This window comes from Paramormyrops kingsleyae, chromosome 2 (genome assembly GCF_048594095.1).
Source record: "Paramormyrops kingsleyae isolate MSU_618 chromosome 2, PKINGS_0.4, whole genome shotgun sequence".
NCBI lineage: Eukaryota > Metazoa > Chordata > Actinopteri > Osteoglossiformes > Mormyridae > Paramormyrops > Paramormyrops kingsleyae.
This window is the reverse complement of record NC_132798.1, coordinates 26,353,447-26,378,511: the sequence shown is the minus strand read 5'-3', so window position 1 is coordinate 26,378,511 and position 25,065 is coordinate 26,353,447. Positions and strand designations below refer to the sequence as shown.

Below are 25,065 nucleotides of genomic sequence, written 5' to 3'. Positions count from 1 at the left end.
TGTTTAAGATCAAATTAGTAAAATACCTTTGATCAAGACATGGAATTTCTACAGCCATAGTGCAATATTTACGTTTCTTAAAACTGTGTGCTTTCTTTTTAAATTGAATGCTGTCAAATGTTGGCTGCCAGACATAATATAGACTACATATTTAGGTATAATATAATCACCATGACAACCCAGAACAGAATCTAGGCAGGAAGCTGAGACTGATTTGGTTGCTGATAAAACATGACATGACATGTTCAAAAATGACTTTACATACAGTATTTAAACAAGTTTGTCACACACTGAATGCAAGACACAATTACAAAAATGGACAGCAAAAGCTATAAATGTGCAAGTGCTTGTAAACCATTGTAAAATACATTTTATATGTTCCCATCTGACAATACAGTATATGCAGTAGTGGTCAGGAAATCTCATTTACAGGACTGCTTTTGTATCGGCGTATAGATGAATGGCTTCAGCATGCAGCCGGACATGCTGTTACAGCCCCGTGGGAAGTGTTCTTCTTTATTATTGGTGGAAGTGCCGAGGTGGTGGGAATCTGTCACTTTGCACTGGCCAGTTACCCTCCCTGGCCAAGAATTCGCCTCTGCAATCAACCTTCTACATAAAAATGTTTTGCTGGGTGATGAAGAGCGCTGGTGTTTTTAGGGATACATTCCTTTGTGTGTTTTGAGCTTTAGGTCTGGTAAACTGGACAAGTAAGTTACCCTACGAATGCTGGCTTCACATAGAAACTGTATGTTATAAACACTAGATCAGGAGCAATTGCCACCCGATGTATGTCTGGTTATTGGTTAGGTCAGTAGGATAGTGTTTTTTACTATGGCTCCTTCAGAGTTAGTCTTGTTTTTGTTTTTAGCTTGTTTCATTTTGGTCTTTTCTCTCCTTCAGAATTGCTCGAGCCCCTTTTCCAGCTCCCATCTCATGGTTCGTATTGTCCCTTTGTGAGTTAATTTGTAAATCATTATAGTACATTTATCATTGTCTTTATGTGGACTCCTTGGCCTCTGCCCCTTCACTCGTACTTTTGTACAATTGCACATGTAATAAAAGCGAAGTAAATCACTCAGCATAAGACTGTTGCCTTGGCAACTGAATAATGGATTAACACAGAATTCTTACACTGCATGTGTTACTGACCCATGCAGAGGAAGTCAGCACTGAAACAGAACTGGCCTCATGGGAGGTGATTAATATATAAAGCCTATTTTAAGTGCCATTGATAGTGGTTATGTTTATTGTTTCAAGGGCTTCCTATCTGGAATGATTTTAGCAGGTGGTCCCACAATACAGAGGGCTGCCTTGTTTCCTTTGTAAAAGAGAACACAACACCTTTGGGGTCTCCCAGGTACCCTGTTCCTGACAGATATCCCTGCACCTACAGATTCACCCACACTATTGTGGCACCACCATTTTTAGTGACTTGTCAATGACTATGTTGGGTGTCTCAGACCCTCATTGTGATTGCGTGCTGCTGACACAGTTCCCTTGGCATTCACCTTGAAGGACCGTTGTGTTGCATTGAAGAGTCACTGATAATGCAGTTGTGTGTTTCTTTGACTAAAGGTTAGGCTACTTAGCGTAAGGTCACAAAGTACATTTTTTTATAATCCTATTTTTAACACTGTGCTACATGCATGGTTGCACATCACTTCAATGGCTGTAGACACCACAGTGGGTAATAATAATAATAATAATAATAATAGTAATAATGATGATGATGATGATGGGGCGGCACGGTGGCACTGCTGCCTCACAGCGAGAAGGTCCTGGGTTCAGTCCCCAGGTTGGGTGTAGGACCTTTCTGTTTGGAGTTCGCATGCCCTCCCCGTGTTCATGTGGGTTTCCGCGGGGGGCTCCGGTTTCCTCCCCCGGTCCAAAAGCATGCAGGGCAGGTTGACTGGCGAGTCTAAATTGGCCCTGTAGTTGTGTGAGTGTGTGTGCCCTGCGGTGTGTTGGCGACTGCCCAGAGTTGGTTCCTGCCTGTGCCCATTGTTCCCCCCGCAACCCCAGTTGGGATTAAGCGGTTACGGTGATGGATGGATGGATGGATGGATAATAATAATATACTCTCGGGTTCAAACAGCCACATTGGCTATCCACCGCCAGTGCAAACAGCATTGCTGGCTACCGACACCTGGGTACAAACAACATCCACCTTAATATTTTCTATGAAAAGAACATCTATAAAGCAGGTGTGCCATTTTAAAACAAATCTCCATATTAACCCATCTATCTCCCATAGAGCGTGGTACTTTGATGAGTACCATCAACGCCTAGTGCCATCTTTGGCATCCATCAACAGCATTGTGTTGGCACCTGTTCAGCACAAATGATGAAGGGTGGAATCCCCTCCGTACAGTTTCCTGTTATTGCTCAGCCTTTTGTGGCCGATCCCCTCTGTGACCTTGGAAACCCATCATTTCTATCTCAGGAAACCCAGGACACCAGGCAGAAGACGCCATGTGAATGCATCATTAAGTGACAGACACTTACACCCCAAGGAAAATGAAGAGACACCAATTCTCCTGGATCACATGTTTCTGAACTCTATTAGTGTGCGAGGAAATAAACACAAAAAAGTAAGAACATGAAAATTAACTGCACAGAGGTGAGATCAGGATTCAATCACCCCAACTCAGAGTTGCAAACTGACTGCACTGCCTATGCAGCCACCAACATCTTGTTACTCAGAAAAATTTTGCCAGAAAAAACCCCACAGATTTTCCCAAGCTGTTACTATGTGCCACTTAAGAGATTATTGAAAACTTAATGGATTAACAGCTTCCCAAGTGTTGGTTTGGCCCTATAACCATGTGGTATTTTTAAACAAAAGAGCACCTAGTCATGAAACTGACTTAGACATGGGGACAGAATGGTCCAAAAGGCCTCGTTGACACCATGTTGTTTGTGTTCCTGAAAAAAAAATAGATTGGAACTGGACAATTCATTTATTTCACACCAAGTTTCCTTTTTAGGGTACAGCTGCAAGCACAAAGCAGAGACAGATGTGGGCAAAGATGAGGTTGCCTTGGAGATGATGACAAACAGCAGAACATCAGTGAGTATGCAGAGTCATACCCCTGAAAAGTAGCTATGGCTTTGCCTGCCAGCCAGCAGGGAGAGAGAAAAGGGGACTGGATGTCAGATTGTGTGGTGCGAGCAGCAAGCCAGTCTAATCCCCAATGTGCTGAGGGGCTGATGAACTGCTTATACTGTTGGCCAACTGCCAAGCTGACAGGACCGCCCACAGGCCAGCCCGCATAGGACTCCCTGGTCTGGGTCAGCGCTCTAACAACCGGCTCGATCTCAGGCCGAAAACATCCTATGGCTGCAGGGGCACAGGAAGAGCTTTAGACAATGAAGCTTTTTCGTGAATGAAGGGGGTCCGCAAGGTCACAGAGGGGGTCAGACACAAAAGACTGAACCATAACAGGAAAGTAAATGGATGGGGATTCCACCTTTCATCATTTGTGCTAAACAGATGCCAAAACAATGTTGTTGATGGTTGCCAAGGATGGAACTGGATATTTATGGCATGTATTTTTTGAGCTTTGAAGACCAGGAGGGTTCAACATCAGAGTAACCCTTATATTCATGAATAAAAAGATTGTTATTATTGGTAAAACTTTACTTGAGGGGGTACAAATAATCCTGTAGTACACTTTTAATTACTGTATGGATTAATCAGAAATTAAATATTATAAGATGGGTGATAAGCAGTTATGGATGGATGGGTTCACCATTACCTACATCAATGGATATTCTAGACGGAATCCAGATACTTGATAGTTTTGCTTAGCACATGTTTTGGCACAGTAATCATCTCCTTAAATTACTGCTCCTTCTTAACAGGGAATAAAAACAGTTATTTTAATATTAAAGCTGACAGCTGATATAGCTATAAAACTAGTCACATTATTGGTAGTTTTAGGGTGGATGCTTCTTAAAGTATAAAAGCAAAAAAAACCTGTGTAGTTAAACAAAAGAACCAGACAAATCATATAATTCAAGGCAAATAAAAAGAGTCAAGTTCAATGAAATGGGTACAAATACAAAGGCAGCATTGTTTGACCTCTTCTGGTTCCAATTTTCATTTCTCCACGGCCAAAAACCTCCCTCCTTTCTAGTGACAAAGAGCTGGCAGTAGTGCACACCACTGGGAAACTGCCTGGTTTTGCATGGAACAGTAGTTGACCCAGTAAGAAGATTCTAGTGAACCACAAGTGAATGAACTCCACAAAGAAGGGTGAGGATATAACTCAAAGTCTCTGTTTTATGCCTTTCTGATTCAGTCCAAAACAGACACATTCAGATGCTTTCTTTTATAGTCATTTGAAAGGCATCATCAAGATTCATTTAGTAGAATTAAGTTACCCAAGAGGAGATTATATTCAAAAATACTATATTACAATCAACTCTCATACTGTAACTGTCAAGATTTTCATAAGATGACCCAAGTCAGTAGAACCACTGTTTCAAGGATGATCTTCATTCAGTTGATTTGCTTATCCAGAAAATAGATGTTTCTGCCTGGCTCAATTTCTCACGGTGAAATAGCTGAAAGGTCTCATCTTGGACGTAAACCTGCCATCCTTTGGTTCACTACTGTGCTAAGGTGGTTCCATGATTCATTGCATGAACCATGTCCTTTGAAATATGCAGCCCCTGAATTCAGACACAGCCTACATTTGCATGAATACAGCTGTGATATTCCACCAGACCAGGAAAGGGCAGATGTATGGATAAACGTTTCTGAACAGTATTAAAGGTGTTAGTTGAGGTTTGGTGGTATTACAGTTATAAGGTGTGCCACGGTATTTTGAAATGCGACAAAATTAGCTGGGACCCCCCGGCTCCCCTCTCTCAGTGAAGTTTATGACCAACATTATAATAAAGTACAGAAAAACGGGCTTCAATCCTAGTGATATAACACCGATATCAGAGTTCTGGGCCACAAAAAGGAATCAATCAAGTATGACAAGAAGAGGTCACACTTTGGTTAATACAATTTTATTCAACGTCTCTGCACAGATGCATTTCGGCGTAATGCCTTCCTAAGTGTGTCACTTCCAATTTAAAAAGATACATTCCTGCTGGACAATTGATTACACAACAAGTGTCATCGGTGTGACCAGCGCATCACCAGACCACACCCTAAATGAGCAGCATCATGCTAGATTACCATCATAATACGGCAAAAGTAATCGATAACATGCATACCATGTGGCACATCACAGAAACCAGGTAAGGGAGAAGTCCTCATTCATCCCATTTAGGGCAACTGTATTTAGGATGAAAATATACCAAGCCTTCCTTCTAAGAAGGTGGTTCTCTCGATCCTGACCTCTGGGTACCGGTTCATTATCTCCAGACCCATAAATCACAAGGAATTACTGTCATTCCCAGTTCTATCAAAATGTCTGACTACTGGTGCCGACTCATTTCTATCCCTAATTGTACATTTGTGTTAACAGATTCTAGTTTTTAGTTGTCATTTTGTTTCACCGACATAATAAAACCTTGTGTTATCATTGGTTGGCCAGCAGGGACGTGTCTTCCCCCCCCCCTCCCCCTTTAACATTGACTTTAATGACTTTTGACAATGTGCAAAATTGAGTATGAAATGAATGCATAAAGGTGAAGATGGTTTTGAAATTTAGGCTATTACGATTTTGCACATCTCTACCATATGTACTGCGGCTACGGTTTAAATAATCACAGATGGCATAGATATAGGTATAGGTGTAAATAATAACTGAAGGGGGGTCTGCATAACAACTAAATGTGGAGAATAAAGCAGTAAAGCAATACAAGATTGCATATAATGTTCAAAGTGCTTTTGCAAATAAGAAGCGCCATTCTTAATGTCGCCTTTTCACCCGTATTCCTTAGCTAAGCTGGGCAGAAAAACAGAATGGTTCTGGGCAGTAAGGGAGCACCACTGAACCTCCTAAACAGGAAGCACATGTTGGCAATGATGTGGCTAAAAGAGAGTCCTACTCCAGCTGGAGAGCCACAGAGGGGCAGCCTTGTGGGATTCTGGGAGTTCAGCCGGTCCACGGTTCCTCTTGCCGCAAAAGCCTCTACTGTAGCTATTTGACCTTAGTCCTATTTAAGTCCTTTTAAACTTGCATTGAGAGTTTCTGAACACTTTTCAGTTCTGCTGATGGTCAACTAGAGTCCAGGTTGCCATTTGCGAAGCATTTGTGCCATCCGTGTCTAGCCTCCAGGACAATTGCTACGAGTTGCCTGAAAAGGCCTCTATAATGAGCTTAGACAAGCGTGGGCAGGGGCAAGCAAGTCTTGTAAGTCAGATGGGAGGCCTATGGTTAACTAGTTACAGGAAGAGTTGGTATAAACCACTGGGTTTAAGGGAACACTTAAATGCAGAGAATAGATTTCTTGGCTGGAATATATCCTATTAAAAAAAGCATATAATTGTCTCATTCAAGGAATTTTGATTTGTCATTTACTGTATGCCTATTCTCAGTCAATCTTCCTTTCACTCATCTGCACATTTGGTACTGGTTTCCATTCTTGAATCTTTCTCATTGAACTATGGAAGTAAAGTCATTTTCCTTGAGAAGTTATATCTGAATCCCACATCTGGCCCACAGCAGCCCTGTAACACTGGGTCAAACAGGCTGATAGTAGAATATAGCTAGAAGAAATGGGGATTCTGCCTTGACATGAATTTCACATTCATGTCAAGGCAGAATCCTCATACATCCCCATACAATATACACACACTCACATATTTGTATTCATTTGTGGGGACCGTCCATTCATTTCGATGGGAAAAACCCTAATCCCAACAATGCCATCCTTAACCCCTACAGCCCGAACCTTAATCATAAGTAACAAAACAAAATTCAAGACTTTTGACATTTTTAGTTCTTTTGAGTACAGTCACAGATTTTTTAAAAATTGAGTTTCCCCATTTGAGGACCAAAAATGGTCCCACAAGGTCAAACTTACAGGTTTTTATCACATTGGTCCCCATAATATAATATATACATGCCCACACACACATTCACACACACAGAGTGAGTCATTTTTCCAAGGCAAACTTCCATCTACGGAGTTGCGACACAAGTGATCTTGTTTAGAATGCTTGCTTGTGCACACTTGCTGTGAATAGCTCTACTCCCTAGAGTTACCAGAGAGCTACTTTGAGTTTAATACGGTAAGCAAAGGTCTGGTTAAAACAAATACCATTGATTAAAATCTTGTCTGTACTTGAATATATGTAGCTTTGCTTGCCATTTATTAAAAAAAAAAAAAAAAACATAAAGCATGATTTATAATCAAACCAAGAGCCTTAAATTATGTAGCAAGGCAAAACAACTGAATTGTCTGTGCAGAGAAATTACAGTTTGTGCTGAGATATAATGTTAATCACCCCCACAGCAGATACTTGTTAACTGCAAAAACTACACATACATCAAGATTTTCTATCTTGACACATAATTCAAGGTAAACTGATCGTTTTATTTCTGTATTGTTAAAACAAGTGTAATTTAACCAGCATGGTCGAGGATTACGGAGACCCTCCTCCAAGGAATCTGAGTCCAGAGACAAGATCAGTTTCCTGAAGATAAAATCACAAGAATATCAGATGAATATTTTGAGTCTCGCCAGTAGTCCTTCAAAGCAAGTGAACCTTTAACATTACCCCTGTCCTCATCCTCTTCTGCTCTGTGATTTAGGGTTAACCCCCTTTGCTGGTCATGCATATGCCACTGTGAGAAGACAACTACACACACAAGTGTATTTCACATTTAATGTCCCGACATGACAGACTGGCTATTCAGTGGGGGAGGAGGGGTCTCACAGTGGGGAGCTGCGGCAACAGGGGCGGGACACCCCTCGGTAAAGTATGCCTGCCCCAGGGGGGGTTCCCCCTTAGTAAATGTTGTAATGGGCCCCCTGCTGTGCTGGGTCCGGGGGCAGCTGCCCCTCCACCCCCTGCAGCTAATTATGGTCCTCCTAAACCATGAAATAGCAAAACAAACTGAGGAAACAGCATCTATTCCCCCAGCTTAAGGATCCTTGAATAAGCCTTCACCTTGTGTTGTTGTGTTGATACACAAACAGAACTGTGGGAACGTGGGCATTCCTGGGTTGTTTGAAGGGCAGGGAAAAAAAATAAAAAGAGCGCCTCCTGCATGGCGTACAGTGAAGTACTCCTCAAAGATTATTTATTTCAGCAGGGAAGCCGGACTAGAAGTATACACACACTTCTGTGATAAAAACACACAGGGCACTATAAACCTATAAAATGTACCATAGGATTCGTCAAGTCTACCCAATTGTAATAGCACCTTATATGGCACTGCATCACATTTTTTCCACTGGGGGGGCATCCGTTAGGGTTATTCCCCACATTGTCATACATGGACGGATACCCTACACAGCACTGTATCACATTTAATCGGCCGGAGGGGCACCTCTTTGGGCACTTCCTTGTCCACTTAGGAGTACCCTATACAGCACTACACCCTTTGGGACACTTAATCATGTAGAGGTGGCATAGAGGGCACTTCGTATTGGCACACTTTTACACTGGAAGGGTACCAATAGGGACTGTGAAGGTACCTTATAGGGCACTGCATCACATATTCTCTACCAGTAGGGCACTCATTAAGACACTTCATCATTTTCTTGCTCTAGAGGGCACTTTAGCAACATTCTTTTCAACCATGGGGGCACCAGGGAGGGTAGTTGCCACCCTTGCCCCCAACCCCAAGACCACTGACGTGCAGGAATAACATATTAGAGTGGCAAATGCTAAACTAGTCCACGTGCTCATTTTACAAAAAAGGATGTACAGCTAATGTGTAATATGGCTCAGACAATGGGGCTCCAGTTACAGGAAGAGATGGTATAAACCACTGGGTTTAAGGGAACACTTAAATGCAGAGAATAGATTTCTCTGATATGAAACTTCAGTCCATTATCTTGGTCTGGATTTTTACTTTCTGGACCTGAACTATCCACCTCCAATTAGCAGGCAGAAGGTGCCCCAAGCAGCATGGTGTTTTGTAGGGTATTATTCCTGATCAAAGCTATTCATTGGTATAAATGAGAATAACTTTGAAATAAAACACTCAGTTATGCAACAATCATAATTTGCTATGTTGCATTTTCAGAATTGATTTTGTCACAATTGTTTAAGGTGCTCTCAGTGTTTAGTCATTTGTGATAATGGAATAGCAAAATACTCAATTAGATGAGGGTCCAAAGTATGCAGTATGTAGGTCAGTGTAAATATGGACCATATGGACTTAATTCCAGTATGAGGTCACTGCTCTGGCTCAGTCTTACTCTTTCTATATAAATGTCAGCACTCACATTGTGCTTCACTCACCCAACTGTAAGGAATAGGGTTTATATCTAGACTGAGTCTGTGAAATCAGGTGGAGTGGACGGTTAATGGTAGTCAGATGCTTGGCGTTTTCAAGCAAAATTCCAAATCACTATGGCAACTAGTTCCTTTATCATACAAATAATGCAATGTAATTAGAAACACATAATTTAGAATCAGAGGTCTGTACAAAGGCAGCACACAAATACAGATGTGTGTTCCACCGATGCTAAGTTTCCAAAACATTTGACGTCAAAGTAGTTTTCTAAACTGGAATATATAAACGCACTCACCCACGTCATTAGCAGAGAGCCATAATCAGGCAGATATCTAATTAGTGCAGCTTTTTAAACATGCAATTCATTGTTATGATGATTTTCTGGTTAACATGCAGGATACTTTCTTTTCGAGTTCAGCACTCGATATACTGACACTATTCAGAAAAAACATTTCTTAAAAGTGCTGCCAATAGCAGTACTAACAAAAGAGATTTAGTCGGACTCGCAATGCAACATCTACAACCAGTACCAGAAGAGTCACCTCTAGCTATGCGCAATAAGGAAGTTGCCTAGGGCCCCCTGAATTACCCGCATTGCCCAGGAAGTGAAATAAATGATCATCAATTTTCTCAGTAGGGGTCTCCCAAGAAAAGCTTTGCCTAGGGCCCCTGAAAAGGTAGAGCCAGCCCTGCACCAGTGACGGCCAGTGTCCACCAACAACCTTACAAGATGCAAGCACTCCTGGGTCTCTATGGAGTTGGAGAAGCACTACATCGACACCCAGTGCTGTGCTAAGCACAAAGTTAAAAGATATTTAAGAGGAGTAGGGGGTATTCATTGAAGTGGGTATTCATTTACATTTTTCCCGGGACAGCTATTAAACATCTATGCTTGTATCTCTAGTACCCAGGCTTTCATACTGTCCATTTAGAATTGGTTCTTTATCTGATACTTAACCTGCCTGATAAGTAACTTGCAGCTTTCACTCATTTAAATTAGAAAGGCTAATATTACTGCAGCACTGCAGAGATGACTCTTTGCTAAGATAATTCTGTGTGACCCAGGGTTGACAACTTCGGTCAGCTGGCTGGCGTGAGGTTTTCAATTCGAGACGAGTCTACTCGCATGTATGTAACAGTTTTATTACCTTGTAAATAGCCGGTAGGGTTTGCAAACTATCATAACGCTTTTGATGTAGCTAATTTTAGGTTTATAATGGAATAATATAGATGTGAGTCTGAAAGCGTGAGTGTCACACCAGATGCATGAGAGTTGGCAACTCTGACGATCCTTCCTAGAACTCCAACCAGGGACCCACATGTCACAAGTTCACACCCTTAATCACTGCGCAGCCAGTAGTCCCACACATATAATTGTCCCAAGTTTTAGCCTTGAGACTTTTTAAGGAAAGCTTAAAATATATATCTCCTGGACAGGCTCACAGGCCTCAATTCTGCAGATACCCACTGACATGGGCAAGGATGTTTACAGGCGACGTCCTCTAGATAAGAGCACACTGGCAGAAATTCCCACCAGCAATCCTCACATCAGTTAAAATAACACCTGCAGGCCATGACTGCCAGTCTATGGAGTCATAATGACAAGCTGCCTCCCAGCACTGCAGCAAGGCTCTCCCCAGCACATCCATCTGTGCATCTGGCAAGCCCCAATTTGTCTCATACAGATGACATCAGCCACCCAGCCACTGCAGCACTGTAATTACTCTTGGATGAGGTTTTTAAATAGGTTTTCTTCCCTCTAGTGTTGCAAAACTGTCAGGAGAAAATAAAACATAAAGAGTTACTTCGAACATGTACTTAAGATTACATTATACAGGCCAACCAAAAAGGCTACAGGACACTAGGGTTCAAGAAAGGTGATAACTCCTGACCGCCGTGGAAAGGGCACCTCTACATGTGTCCACCTTGGAAAGGTACACCACTATTACTGACCGCCGTGGAAAGGGCATCATTATTACTGACCGCCTTGGAAAGGGCACCATTATTACTGACTGCCTTGGAAAGGGCACCACTATTACTGACCGCCGTGGAAAGGGCATCATTATTACTGACCGCCTTGGAAAGGGCACCACTATTACTGATCGCCTTGGAAAGGGCACCATTATTACTGACCGCCTTGGAAAGGGCACCATTATTACTGAACGCCTTGGAAAGGGCACTATTATTACTGACCGCCTTGGAAAGGGCACCATTATTACTGACCGCCTTGGAAAGGGCACTACTATTACTGACCGCCTTGGAAAGGGCACCATTATTACTGACCGCCGTGTAAAGGGCACCATTATTACTGACCACCTTGGAAAGGGCACCATTATTACTGACCGCCTTGGAAAGGGCACCACTATTACTGACCGCCTTGGAAAGGGCACCACTATTACTGACGCCTTGGAAAGGGCACCATTATTACTGACGCCTTGGAAAGGGCACCATTATTACTGACCGCCGTGGAAAGGGCACCATTATTACTGACCGCCGTGGAAATGGCACCACTATTACTGACCGCCTTGGAAAGGGCACCATTATTACTGACCGCCGTGGAAAGGGCACCACTATTACTGACCGCCTTGGAAAGGGCACCATTATTACTGACCGCCGTGGAAAGGGCACCACTATTACTGACCGCCTTGGAAAGGGCACCATTATTACTGACTGCCTTGGAAAGGGCACCACTATTACTGACCGCCTTGGAAAGGGCACCATTATTACTGACCGCCGTGGAAATGGCACCACTATTACTGACCGCCTTGGAAAGGGCACCATTATTACTGACCGCCGTGGAAAGGGCACCACTATTACTGACCGCCTTGGAAAGGGCACCATTATTACTGACCGCCGTGGAAAGGGCACCACTATTACTGACCGCCTTGGAAAGGGCACCATTATTACTGACCGCCGTGGAAAGGGCACCACTATTACTGACCGCCTTGGAAAGGGCACCATTATTACTGACTGCCTTGGAAAGGGCACCACTATTACTGACCGCCTTGGAAAGGGCACCATTATTACTGACCGCCGTGGAAATGGCACCACTATTACTGACCGCCTTGGAAAGGGCACCATTATTACTGACCGCCGTGGAAAGGGCACCACTATTACTGACCGCCTTGGAAAGGGCACCATTATTACTGACCGCCATGGAAAGGGCACCACTATTACTGACCGCCTTGGAAAGGGCACCATTATTACTGACTGCCTTGGAAAGGGCACCACTATTACTGACCGCCTTGGAAAGGGCACCATTATTACTGACTGCCTTGGAAAGGGCACCACTATTACTGACCGCCTTGGAAAGGGCACCATTATTACTGACCGCTTTGGAAAGGACACCACTATTACTGACGCCTTGGAAAGGGCACCATTATTACTGACCGCCGTGGAAAGGGCACCACTACAACTGAACTGGTTAAACTGTGTAATCACTGTCACTGTCAGTCTTACCAGTGGAAGACTTGCAGATGACCCAGCTGACTGTCCATTCCAGTCAATATAGCCTTATAAGCTGATATGCTATTCATCGGATTTCCAAATCCTTAACCTACTGGATGCTGCACTCTCAGGAGAACATAAAACAGGTTTGCATCTACTGCAGTCTTTGTAATGGAGAATGAAATATGTTCAATGGTTAAAGTGAATAAAATGTCTTTGAAAACAAAATAGCTCTGAAAATATTGTATGTATGCTGTAATGGCCATGAAGAATTATCTTGAATGTTTGGAAAGGCGAGTAGATCCACCCTTGGGATGTGACAGAGAGGCAAACAAATTCAAAACATTCATAATTACCATTTTGCACTCTCATATCTGCCAAGCCGTAAATCCCAGAATGCCAGACCATTGACTCTGCTATCCGAAACCATACCACACACAGCAAACTTGCTTTATACTCTTACAGTTAGTTTCAGCTATAGATTGTACACCCCACCTTACAGTAAACACCGAGATAGAATGAACCATTTTCCCATTAAATATAAAAAACCTGGATGGTTTTTTGTTCATTTGTTCTCGCTGTAGGTAGTATGGTTGGCCTGGTAAGTGGTCTCACCTCAAAAGTGTGCAGCTTTTTCTTTGATTGTGTCGAAGTCCATGTGAATTTCCAGGTCAAAAACATTTAGTTCAACCGAATGTAAGTTGTCCTTAGTGTGTGTCCTATACAAATGCCCCTCAGTGGACTGGCATCCTGTCGCCCACTGTACTTTCTATACTTCTTTCTGTACTTATATAACCAGTGTAGCTCTATGGGAATTTTGGGTAACTGATTTCCAAAGTTAATGCATCTAATTTGATGTTTATTCCGTTTAAATACTGTTAAAGTGTCGACCTCATATTGTAAAAAATTTTTAATTTAGGCCTATATGTAAAAACAAACAAAATAAATAAATACATTTATTAATGAAAAACCTCTACCTGGAGGGACTATCCAATCAGGTTTTTATTTTATGTTTATGTCAGTTTAGTAAAAAACTGCCAGCTTTAGAGTTGTATGTGTATAGATTTAGGTTATTTTATGTGGTGAGGTGAGAAATACTGTGAAGTTACATTGCGTGAAAGGATGGCTAAATTTTGAATGGGCTTACTCATATTAATCTTTTTGGTTTCGCAAGCATATTTGATTTCATTTATTTTATATATATATTTTCAAATAACAGTTAAACTCTATGTTTGTGCGTTTTTTTTCCCGTTGATAATTCCCTGTAAAGGTAACTTCTGTGTTTTGAAAAGGGGTAACAGAGTGTTACATTACTGATTAAAACTCATTGAGCTACTGTAAGCAATACTAAGTATGACAGATACCTGGAAGAGATTAATATATTTAAAACTTGTCTTTCTATGCTGTCCATCATCAGTTGATAGTAGAATACCTTTTAATTATTCTAACTTCCTGATTGTCCGTGGTATATAATTATTTATATTAGTATATTGATTAACATTAGAGAGAGATCTCTTACCTCAAAGAAAACGATTTGGGGGATGCACTCCAACACATAGCCAGACAAGCTACGGGGCGCTACAGTAGTACAAACTCTATTTATAGAAAACAAATAGATCCCTATTATATGACATTGAAAACAGGTTTGTTACGAAAACGCAACACTTGATATGCTTCCTCTGTCACTATACTGATGACAGTTTAAAGTGTATCTCTAAACAGATTATGAAACCTGAGACAAAGCACTGGGACAAGAGTTTCTCAGTCCATAATGCACGCAGTGAATATTGCTTCTCTCTCCCATTTACTTAATCGGTTTTATTCAAGCCGTTAATTGAAGGGCAATTCAAATCACTTTATATGATTTAGTTACTGTTACTCATGGAATTTTTCTAATACCTTACAGATTAATCAATGACTGAAATAACACTTTGCACTTGTTATCCCATATGAAATTAGGTAAACAAAAGTATTATCCTAAAATAATTTCTATACTACCATAGTATTCTAGCCTTTATATTGAAGCACAAAGCATTATATTGGACTTTAGAACTAAAATACTTCTATAAAAGGCTCGAGCTTATACAGTATCTGTGAAATAATGGTAGAAAGTTATTTTGTGTGATCCATTCAAATGTAGGCTTTTCATTTATACAGGGTGAGGTACAGTCACATGCTGCATCTATATTTTGTCTGTTGAGAGAAGTAAAACCCTGTGTTTGTCGGCTGGGAATGTCAGACTCCCAAATATGAATGTTCTGCGCGGGACGTTGGAGTACGAGTTACACATTCCACCAAGGGCTGTTTAGTCATTCTGAGGCTGAACACAGACGCAGGCAGTACAATCATGCACATCATTCTTCTGCATGAGGAGGCCAATTTCATAGCCGGGTGGGTCGACTGAGCTATGCTTTGGTTAACTGTAACACAGACTGTCTGCTAGTGTGACAGCTGTAGAAACACAATCTCTGACGAAGACACGACCGCAGACGCCGTCCTCGCAGAACCGGAGGAGCTATTTTGTCCTGTACAGTCATCTCATAATGGTGGCACAGACCAAGGTGGTAATACCCTTAAGCAGCTGCTGGTCACAGGCCCCGTTTTGAGAAGGCCATCCACAATCCATCTACAAAGTGACCAAAGCAGGATTGTCATCCTCAATGTTAGAAACCTAGTTGTAAGTGCTTGCAGGTACCACTAGGTTTCTGCAATCTCATCCCAACCCATGCAAAGCAGCCATGAATCTGCCCTGAAAAAGAACCATTGTAATCTTTACAATATGCATTTAAGCCAAGATTATTATTTTAATGTTCTAAATATACATGCATGAAGATATATCAAAATGATCCAGGGGTTATTCTGGGCCTTTAAACATTGAGTAAATGTTCCCATCTATGCCTGATGTGTTTTTGGACCTGCCTCTTTCCAACCTACTTTTTTCACAAGCCCAGTCCTAAAATTAATTCCTGGCTATGCCATCAAAGCCACTTAGTACCAGAATAGTCTTCCACAAGCAGTCTTCTCTTATACACTCTTCAAGGCCAAGAGGAAGCCAACAATACATTTGAAGTGTATGCATTTTATTTATATACAAGCATAGACAGTCCATGTTTTTGCTTATGAGGAGCTGGGAGGGAGCAAAAATGTGGACTATATGGCAGGGAGCTGGGAGGGAGCAAAAATGTGGACCGACTGTGGGTCCCCGAGGACCAGACTGGGAAACACTGCGCTAGTGGATAAGCAGCTGACAGACAGTTGGATAATTATATCTTACTGTTTGCATTTCCATTTTAATCAATAACTACCGTGCGTTAAATATTAGCTGATCATATTGAATGTCACATCTCCTTTTGTTTGTTTACCAAGCAGCACTTTAGCTAAATTACATAGATGTACATTCCTTTAATGCCTGCAATGTCTCAGATTTCACTTGTTTTTGTATCAAGACATGCTGACTGAACAAAATTATATTCAAAACAGGGCAGTGACTAAGAATGTGTACCTTTATTTTTTGTTCTTAGATTGCTATTACATATGTTCCTTAAATTCTGTGAAATTTAAACGCCATGCAAAAATATATTTGCATTGTTTTTGGCATAGAACACAAGAAAAAACTATTTGAAACATTTTCTGTCATGATCCAACAACTACAAACACTTTCTCTTTAAGAAAATTACATAAAAATAAATGATAATCATCTGCCCATAATATGGGCCACATGATCTGGCCTTATAGTTCAGGGTCTAGGACAGCTAAGCCAGAAAGATGTGTTTGTAAGAATCTGTGCTAACTGTACTGAAAAATGAGGTCACTGATAAACAAATGGTCTTGTTTATGAACTGAAAAATGAAAAACATTTATTGTTATGGTGAACATGTATTGAACCCCATGAGCTGGACCTTGGATAGCATTAAACAGGTCTTATCCTGATAGTGAGGAGACAACAATTCATGTTGGTGCATGACCTGAAATAAACCAACGATGGAAAGGTTGGAGTGGACCAAAAATTATACAGGCCATCGCCAAAGACGCAGAAAGCACCAGAACCTGATATATCTGTTACAACCCAGAGGCTGCTGTCTTAAAAAATCCATCCATCCATCCTCTACCTGCGTTATCCTGCTCAGGGTCACATCGAAGCATGGAGCCTACTCCAGACAGTACATTATAATTAAATATTTTATATAATAATGTGAAGTAAGAGCTTTGCAGAGCTCATGGAGTTCATATCAGTTGTTATATAAGTTGATCAAGCTTGTTATTTACGTACCGATTTTCGCATACTGTGCAGTGTTATATATTGGGACGATAAACAGGTACATTTTAGATTAATAAAATAGCTCATCTGTGAAGAATGTAAAAAGTTAATCTAAGTTAAAGTCTACAGGGATAAGTCATACATGTCATAAAATGTGAAACTACATCTGACATCTGCAGAGCATTAGCCCAATCACAATCGCCGGTAGACAGCATGCCAACACTAGAGATCAGTTCCTTTCATGTTAGACACACTGTTTTGCTAAGAATGAAAGGAACCAATACAAAACTGAGTAAAAGAGATTTCCTTTAGATGAAACCCAGATGTCTAATCACCCGGCCTATACAAGGGCAATGTAACAGATATCATGCAATATACTCAGACTGAAAATGAACGAGCAGTAACATACCTTAGGCAAATTGAAGGTGACTAAGACATACATACTCTTTGCTCCAAGTCAGAACTCGTAGAGAGCATGTTGTTTAGCAATCAGTCCTATTGCTTAAATAAAATTGACATCAGTGAGCCTCTAGGGTTGTCTGTATTGATAAACGTCATAAAGTACAAGACAACAAATATCTCAAAAACAAGTCATAACATTTTTTTACATTCTTATACCTCATGAAATGTACAACACTGTGCTGTTGATGCCTTCATTACACTCAAAATATTTTCTTAAGCTGCTCAGTTAACAAGCCATTAGCTTAAAATCCATCATCTACATCATTTTCTGCAGAGTTTCTAACACAGCATTCTAACCCTATTCTCCATCTCAGAGCCACAGCAAACATGGTATCACAGTGTGCTTGTGTGTATAGGGGAACACCTTTGACCAACGTAGGGCTACAAGAATGATTCCTGGCCTTAGAGGAATGTCTTATGACGAGAGGTTAGCTGAGCTAAACCTGTTCAGCCTCAAGCAAAGGAGACTAAGGGGGGACATGATCCAGGTATATAAGATTCTAACAGATCTCAATGCTGTTCAGCCAAATGGCTACTTTAATATTAGTTGAAATACTAGAACTTGTGGCCATTGGTGGAAATTTTAAACTGAACATTTGGAGAACATGAAACTGGAAACTGAATTTGAGTATACATTTCTTTACACCGCGTGTAGTTAGAGTATAGAATAGTCTCCCTGTTAGTGTACTGCAAGCTAAAACCCTGGGATCCTTTAAATCAGAGCTAGATAAGATTTTAACAACTCTGAGCTATTAGTTAAGTTCTCCCCAAACAAGCTTTATGGGCTGAATGACCTCCTCTCGCTTGTAAATTTCTTATGTTCCTATGTTCTTACCACGCCAGCTTAGCCAATAATAACTCCTGTTCATCACTGATCCTGACTTTGCATCAAGCTTTGGAACTGGACTAACATACAACATGTGAACAGTCTGAATTTTACATTATTTTGTAAGACTGAGAAGCTTCGCAAAATGTGTTGCATAGTAAAAGTGAAAGTTCTTGCAACTGTGATGGTAAATGTGAAACCTACTGGGCTGGAATTTTTGACAAAGACAAACCAGAAAAATATTTTCCCTGAATTTGCCGAATAGTTTTGCAGTTTCGGTGGGAGTATTGCGAGTAGGCATGCTGAGACGGCTTCCAGAGTCAAGAGAATACAGCAAGCCAGTAAATCTCTATAGCATCATCTCAACCATAGAAAACGTATTTCCAAATAGCACTGACACTTCGTCTGGGGCAAGATGCTGACAACTGGATATAAACAGTTTACTAGTAAACATGCTGGTGTGCAATTTCCTTTGGGAATTGTTTCAGGTTTCTCGTTACAGAACTGATTTATTCCTACTATTATTTCAGTTGTGCATGATTTATTTTTTTTGCTTTGTATTTGTAATTTGTATGTTGCCCACACACATATCTGTCCCAGATTTCAACTAAATATTTCCCTTTTAGCTATCCGTCTATCTTTCAACTACTTATCTGGGTCAGGATCACCGGATTTCCCATTTTCAATCTACAAATATTAAGCAAGTAACTTAATTATAAACATTTCAATAACAGAGATTACAAGATGAATGTAAAAAAAGACAAATACAATGAGTTAAGATTTAAATTCATTATGAATTCAGCTAGTGAAAGGGCTCCATTAGGATTATGTGTCTCTAATAAATAAATCTCATTGGGTTTACTGTCCCAGATCTAGATATAACATCCATTGCAATCGAAGAAAACAAAATTCATAACCGTAAAACCATAAATTAATGTAGCACTTTCCTTTGGACAAAAGTTTCTGAATAAATAAATGCAAATACAGTGTTTTACATAAATACAGAAATACTTATCTAATGTTTGTCAAACAGGAAACATTTTCATGCACAACATAAGAAAAACATATCTAAAAGCACAATGTTTGGACTTCATTGAAAACACTGTATTTGCAAAAAAAAATGAACAAATTGAAAGAGCACATGTTCATGGATAGCTGTTTCTGTCCCTAGAGTTAAGTATGTAACATGTCCTTGTATCAGCATCTTTATCTAAAAGCTTCTTTACTTTAGACAGCAGAATTTTTCTCAAGCATATGAATATATTGAATAATGAATGTGTTACACTTTCGTTGATTTGAAAAGTTGTCTTATTAGGTTTTGGCTCTGTTTGAACGATGTTCTATAGCTCTTGCGCCAATACTTTCACTTGTAACTCGGCATTCATTAGGCTTCTTATGCCTAGTGGACTCCATGCAATCCTATAGGCCAAGGTTTCTCAACCCAGTCCTCGGGGACCACCAGACGGTCCACATTTTTGCTCTCTCCCAATTGGCAGGGAATTGGGAGAGAGCAAAAACATGGACCGTCTGGTGGTCCCCGAGGACCGGGTTGAGAAACCCTGCTATAGGCGACATAGAGTGCCGACTTCTGAGAGTGAGCCAACTTGTGAGTGAGTTTCACTTTTCCCCAGACAGGGGACGTCGGCAGTGATGCTCGCCAGGGGCGCCACATCGGCTAGGACCGGTGCTGACTTCATGACAACTGCACGTGTGTAATGTGCCATTTTCCTTGAATGATCATTTGAAGTATCACCAGTTATCGGTGTGTTTCGTAACTAATGATAAGTTTATGATTACTGATAAGTTTCTCTTAGGTTTGTGGTTTGAAGGTGAAACCGCAAAAATGCTGTCAACATTGGCGCTACAAACTCATGCGTTTGTTGAGCGATGAAATTACAGAGCTTAGGTCCGACATGTTTGACATCATGACTAAAAATGTTTCAGACGTGAGTATAAAAGAAAAAAAAATAACTCTCAGTGAGGTATAATTACAACTGGTACGAAATCAGACTTGAGACACACCCTGACCTTTACCGAGGAAAGTGTTCCCAAAGGGAAAAGGCAAACAGGGCAAGGTGTGACTCACAGTAAATAAACAAATGTATCATTATGGACAAAGTAATAAACCAAGGAAACAAGGAAAATAAGCACTCCTTTGGAATTTGGTGAAAGCCATAGTAACCGTTAATCACACATAACGCAGCCCTGAAGAGGTGGGAGGCTGACTCACAATTGGTAGGCCAGTCTGAACCGAGTTCGGCTGCCATGACGGTGCCACGTTGTAAACAGCGGGCAACAGAGAATGAGGTTTTCCCTCACAATGTTTCAAATTCATAACCATTCAAGTGTACGTCCTCCAAGCAGGATCCTGCATGTAAGGTGGTCTGCAAAATGACAGGCCAGTCTCACTTATATCCATAAACACGTTAATCTGATGTAAACGAAACACTGAAAATTCAAAATTTCTCATCATCTCTCTCTCAGATGACCACTGACAGTTGTGTTTGCCGACTTCAGGGTTATGCTGATAGAAATGAATGGAGAATCCCCACAATACCAAAGACCACTGGATGCTCCTGAATCCACAGGCTACCAGCTTCAAGGGCACTTGGTGAGACAAGAAACAGAAAGCGAGAGCAAAGCAGGGCTGAAACATCAGGAAACCTTACATCAGCTCTGCAACAGCTCCACATAAAAGACAGTGGTACTTACAAGCATATAAAGTACCTGCATGCTATGGTATCTAAAGGATTAGTTCTTTAGCAAAAGTATGTAGCATTACAATATATGATTAATTTACTGCTAAGTTCCTTAAACTCGCTGCACTTGACATAGTTCGCTATGTTGCCCTTTACACATGGAATGCCCTGAGGAATGACATAGTAGGAGAGCCTGGTTAAAGAGTTCAAAAGAGCCTTTCCATTAACAAGGCCTGTTTCTTTAAACACTGCAACCAGATGTTCATAATTAAGCTGTAATAGGACCTTCCTGAGAAATAACAACTCCATAAAGGCAGTAGGGGTGACACAGGTAAATTTCTCCAAGACCACCACCCCTACCTCACAGAAGAGCAATTTTGTGCAAAACAACTGGAATGATTTTTAATAAGAATCATGTTCACTGCACCCAAAAGTGAGTGAACCCCTAATGATTCTACCTTTCTGGGATAATGGTCTTTGTGTTGAAGAATTTTAACCGTTTCAGAACAGTGTAGCATTCACATTTTTATCCTTTTTTGAAAAGGCTCCAAAATTAAATAAAAATTGGAGCCTAGTTCCAAAGGCTTGTCAAATTCCTGCTCCACAGATACAGAAAGGCAGGATATGCCATGCTGTGTAGGGCTGGAATTGAATCCATTCTCTGCACCAACTGAATAAAATAGCAATCTATGAAATAAGACTTCATTGTGAAAGAATCGAAACAGCACTCGGCAAGTTCGTAATCATTGCAGCCAGCATTACAGCATATGAGCTAGGTAACAATAAATGAATGAAGAATTGAACATAACTGAAGGAAGCTAAAAACAGATACACAACAACCAAAAGCGGCACAGCAGCACAAACTGAAATAGGCACAGACAGATACCAGACTACACAGTGAAACATAATTCTTAAAGGATGGAAAATCTTCCCCATACTGGGCTATAGGTGGAAGGTTCCCTAAAGGAACAGTCAGATAAGGGATGTATCTGAACCACTAACACAAGAGAGCCACCCCTCTGGGGAAGCAGATGTTCAGGTCTACTTCACAAACCAAACCAAAGGGCCTGTGGTGGAACAAAAGTGGACACAATATGAAGATGCAAAACTAGATATGGAAGGAAAATGGAGGGCAGAGACAAAGGCCATAAAGAAGCTGTATCTCTGTGGGAACAGGATCTGTTTCCCAGCCACTAGCAGGTGAGTCACACAGGAAAAGGGACCTAACTGATCCCCCCCCCCCCCCCCCCCGCATAGTGATCCCAACAACAGCAGTTCATCTCAACATTCGAAAAATACAGTAATTTTCTACTTCGAAATATAAAGGCTTTGTATTTATGGGAAGGACTGCAACAGGATTATACATAATATCTTGGCTATAAATTATATCTTGTATCTAATACACCATGAAGACTTGTGTTCACTTGTTTGGTAACTAATACACATTACATTTGTGTATAGGATTTATGTGTTTAAAGAGATTTATTTCAGATTAATAATATTGCACTGCAATGGGTTGGCGCCATGTCGTGGGTCATTCTGTGCCATCTACCAATTTCTTCTCTGTGCATATGAAAAATGAATGAAAGATTCATAATATTTTAGAATACCTATGGGCAAATTATCCCATAGATGCCCCATGAATTTTGACATATGGAATATATAATATACATATTTGAAAGGCTTGTGAGGCAGGCCTGGGTTTCATTCCCAGTTAGAAAATCATCTTGAGGCAGTGTGCAGCTGTGGTTGGGACACTATGCCTGTGAGTGGAAGGTCACCAGTTCACATCCCGCGGTCGGCAAAGTGATGTCAACCTCCAAATACTCTAGGGATTGACTAATCCTGCTATCTCAACTGTATGTCCCATTGGATAAATACATCGCTTTGCTAAATAAATAAATTAATGTCAGGTCAAAGATTATTTTACTAATAAAAAAAACATGCAGTGATTCCGCGCTGAAAAAACATGCGCTCGAAAAAACGTACATACATCTCCATCTTCCTAAACTGCCTATCAAGTACAGGGTCGCAGTGAAACTTCTGTCCTGTTGAAAACTATTTATAAAACGGTGGTCTTAGTGTAATCCTGAGAAACCATACAGCGTATCGTTAAATGGCTGGTGTTTTATTACAGGTTGATAACTGCTTTTACGTCCTCATGTTAAATTCTATTAGAACATCAGCAATTTCCCACATGGTACTTCAAAGTCACAGGGTTTTTGAGGTGCTACATCTCAGTTTCCTCTTAGATGCTGTCAAGAGCCAATAGGAATAGAACACAAAAGAGAAACTGAGGGACAAGAGAGAAACACGAGTTAGGAAGTAACAAAGATAGCGGTGACCCCCTACACCACACTGTGACCTCATCATCACACTAATTGAGGATGAGAGCCTGCTTGATTATCTGGAAATTTCCAACTCAGAAACAGCATCGGTCCACTCTCCATTTCATGCTGCTTTGTTAAACAAACATATGATGCAAAAGATGATGCCTTTTTGAATATTCTGCTTTTGTGCTTTGAGTGGATTTCCGGTGTCTAGGTCTGCTATCAACTTTGAGAAATTGAAAACAGCACAATAAAATATTATGTCAATTACAGAATTTCCAGTATTATTTTTGTCTACGTGGACTTATAAATATAGAGATACCACCCATCTAAAACTACTCTAAAACAGTCTGAAACTTCACCTCAGGTAATGCCTTCGGCATTTTTGCCGTTTTCATGGTAGTCTTCGCTCCACAGGAAAGTAATAATTTGATTCAATCTACCATAATTTAGCTTCATTACCACAAGTATGCATATATAAATATCTAAGGCTAAAAAAGCCAATAATACAGTTACCACTGTTTTCTCATTATATTTAACCACTTTTTCATTGCTTACCCCAAATGTGGGGAAATCGAAGGGGCGCCACCAAACATCAGCATGATGCATTTATGCAAATCCACGTTTGAACTCCGCTAATATACGCAGCGTTTCGGCAGCTAATGCCTTTTTCTCGTAATCTCCGCCGGTGTTTCACCACATACGAAGTTGGTGAAGAAACATAAACGCTTAAATATCTGGTATGGGTTATGGGGGCGTTTATTTTCCTTCTACGTTATGACGGACGTGTTCGTCACTCTACGCGTGCTGCATTTGCGATCTTTTATTTAAAATTTCCGCCATGAATAAACTGTCAATGTAACACTGCCCGTTGGTGGGGGGGCGTTTCATTCGCATGTGCCCTGGAACTTTTTCTACGCGAGTTACAGATAAACCCGAATGTATCAAGCGCACATCAGTCGCATCAGGTGAAAGAGCAGCTTCGTTTCCCTTGATCATACTTACCATCGTGCTCTATAAGCCGCAAAAATGCCCCCAAAGTCGGTCTTCAAATGGCCCCTCGCACACCCTCTTCACGGCTATTTCCTTCCTCCAGCTACTCGCCGACAGCTTGCTGCTTGGATGTCGGTGGTCTTTCTTCTTCTTTTTAAGGTTTATCCCTCCCCCCTCGCCTTTTTTCTTGCCTCTTACATTGAGACAGGGGGGGTTTCTCTACCAAATCTAATATTCAGTTCCTGCCCATCTGACGTCGCCCCCTTTCAGTCACAGCTCTTTCAGCCGCATCTCACCCCCCCAGTCCGGACTGCCTGTCAAAAAGAGGAGTGACTGCTTGGGCAAGCCGGCCCCCATTTTCTCCCGCTCCCTCACGCACGGGGGCACACTTGTGAACTGGAGCAATATTCATAATTTTAATTTCATATATAAATCCATCTAGTACTAATCACATTTGTCAGGACTCCGATACTTTTTTTCCAGACATGAAAGATCTTAAACTTGCTTATAAAGCTATAAACTGAGGTGCGACTGATATGCGCATTTTGCTGATCGACTATTATGAATTTTCAAAACCGCCAAGAACAGCTGCTTGCTGAAGCCTCACATAAAGACCTCAAAACTCGTCCGAATATCTTCTGTAGTTTCCTATGTTGTGTATAGCCCTCTG

The 25,065-nt window shown here is 41.0% G+C and overlaps 1 protein-coding gene across 2 annotated transcripts in view; it reads right to left on the bottom strand.

The window, feature by feature from the left end:
* Positions 1-24,709, bottom strand: part of LOC111839288 (LHFPL tetraspan subfamily member 2a protein-like) — a 43,995-nt gene extending 19,286 nt beyond the window's left edge. Inside the window, exon 1 of one of the 2 annotated variants that reach the window (XM_023803051.1) lies at positions 24,408-24,709. The gene's annotated coding sequence lies outside the window, so the exon portion shown is untranslated. Of the gene's footprint in view, positions 1-23,960; positions 24,123-24,407 lie in introns of those variants that run through there. The other variant, XM_023803053.2, reaches the window with a different exon arrangement.
* Between the last annotated feature and the right edge of the window lie 356 nt (positions 24,710-25,065).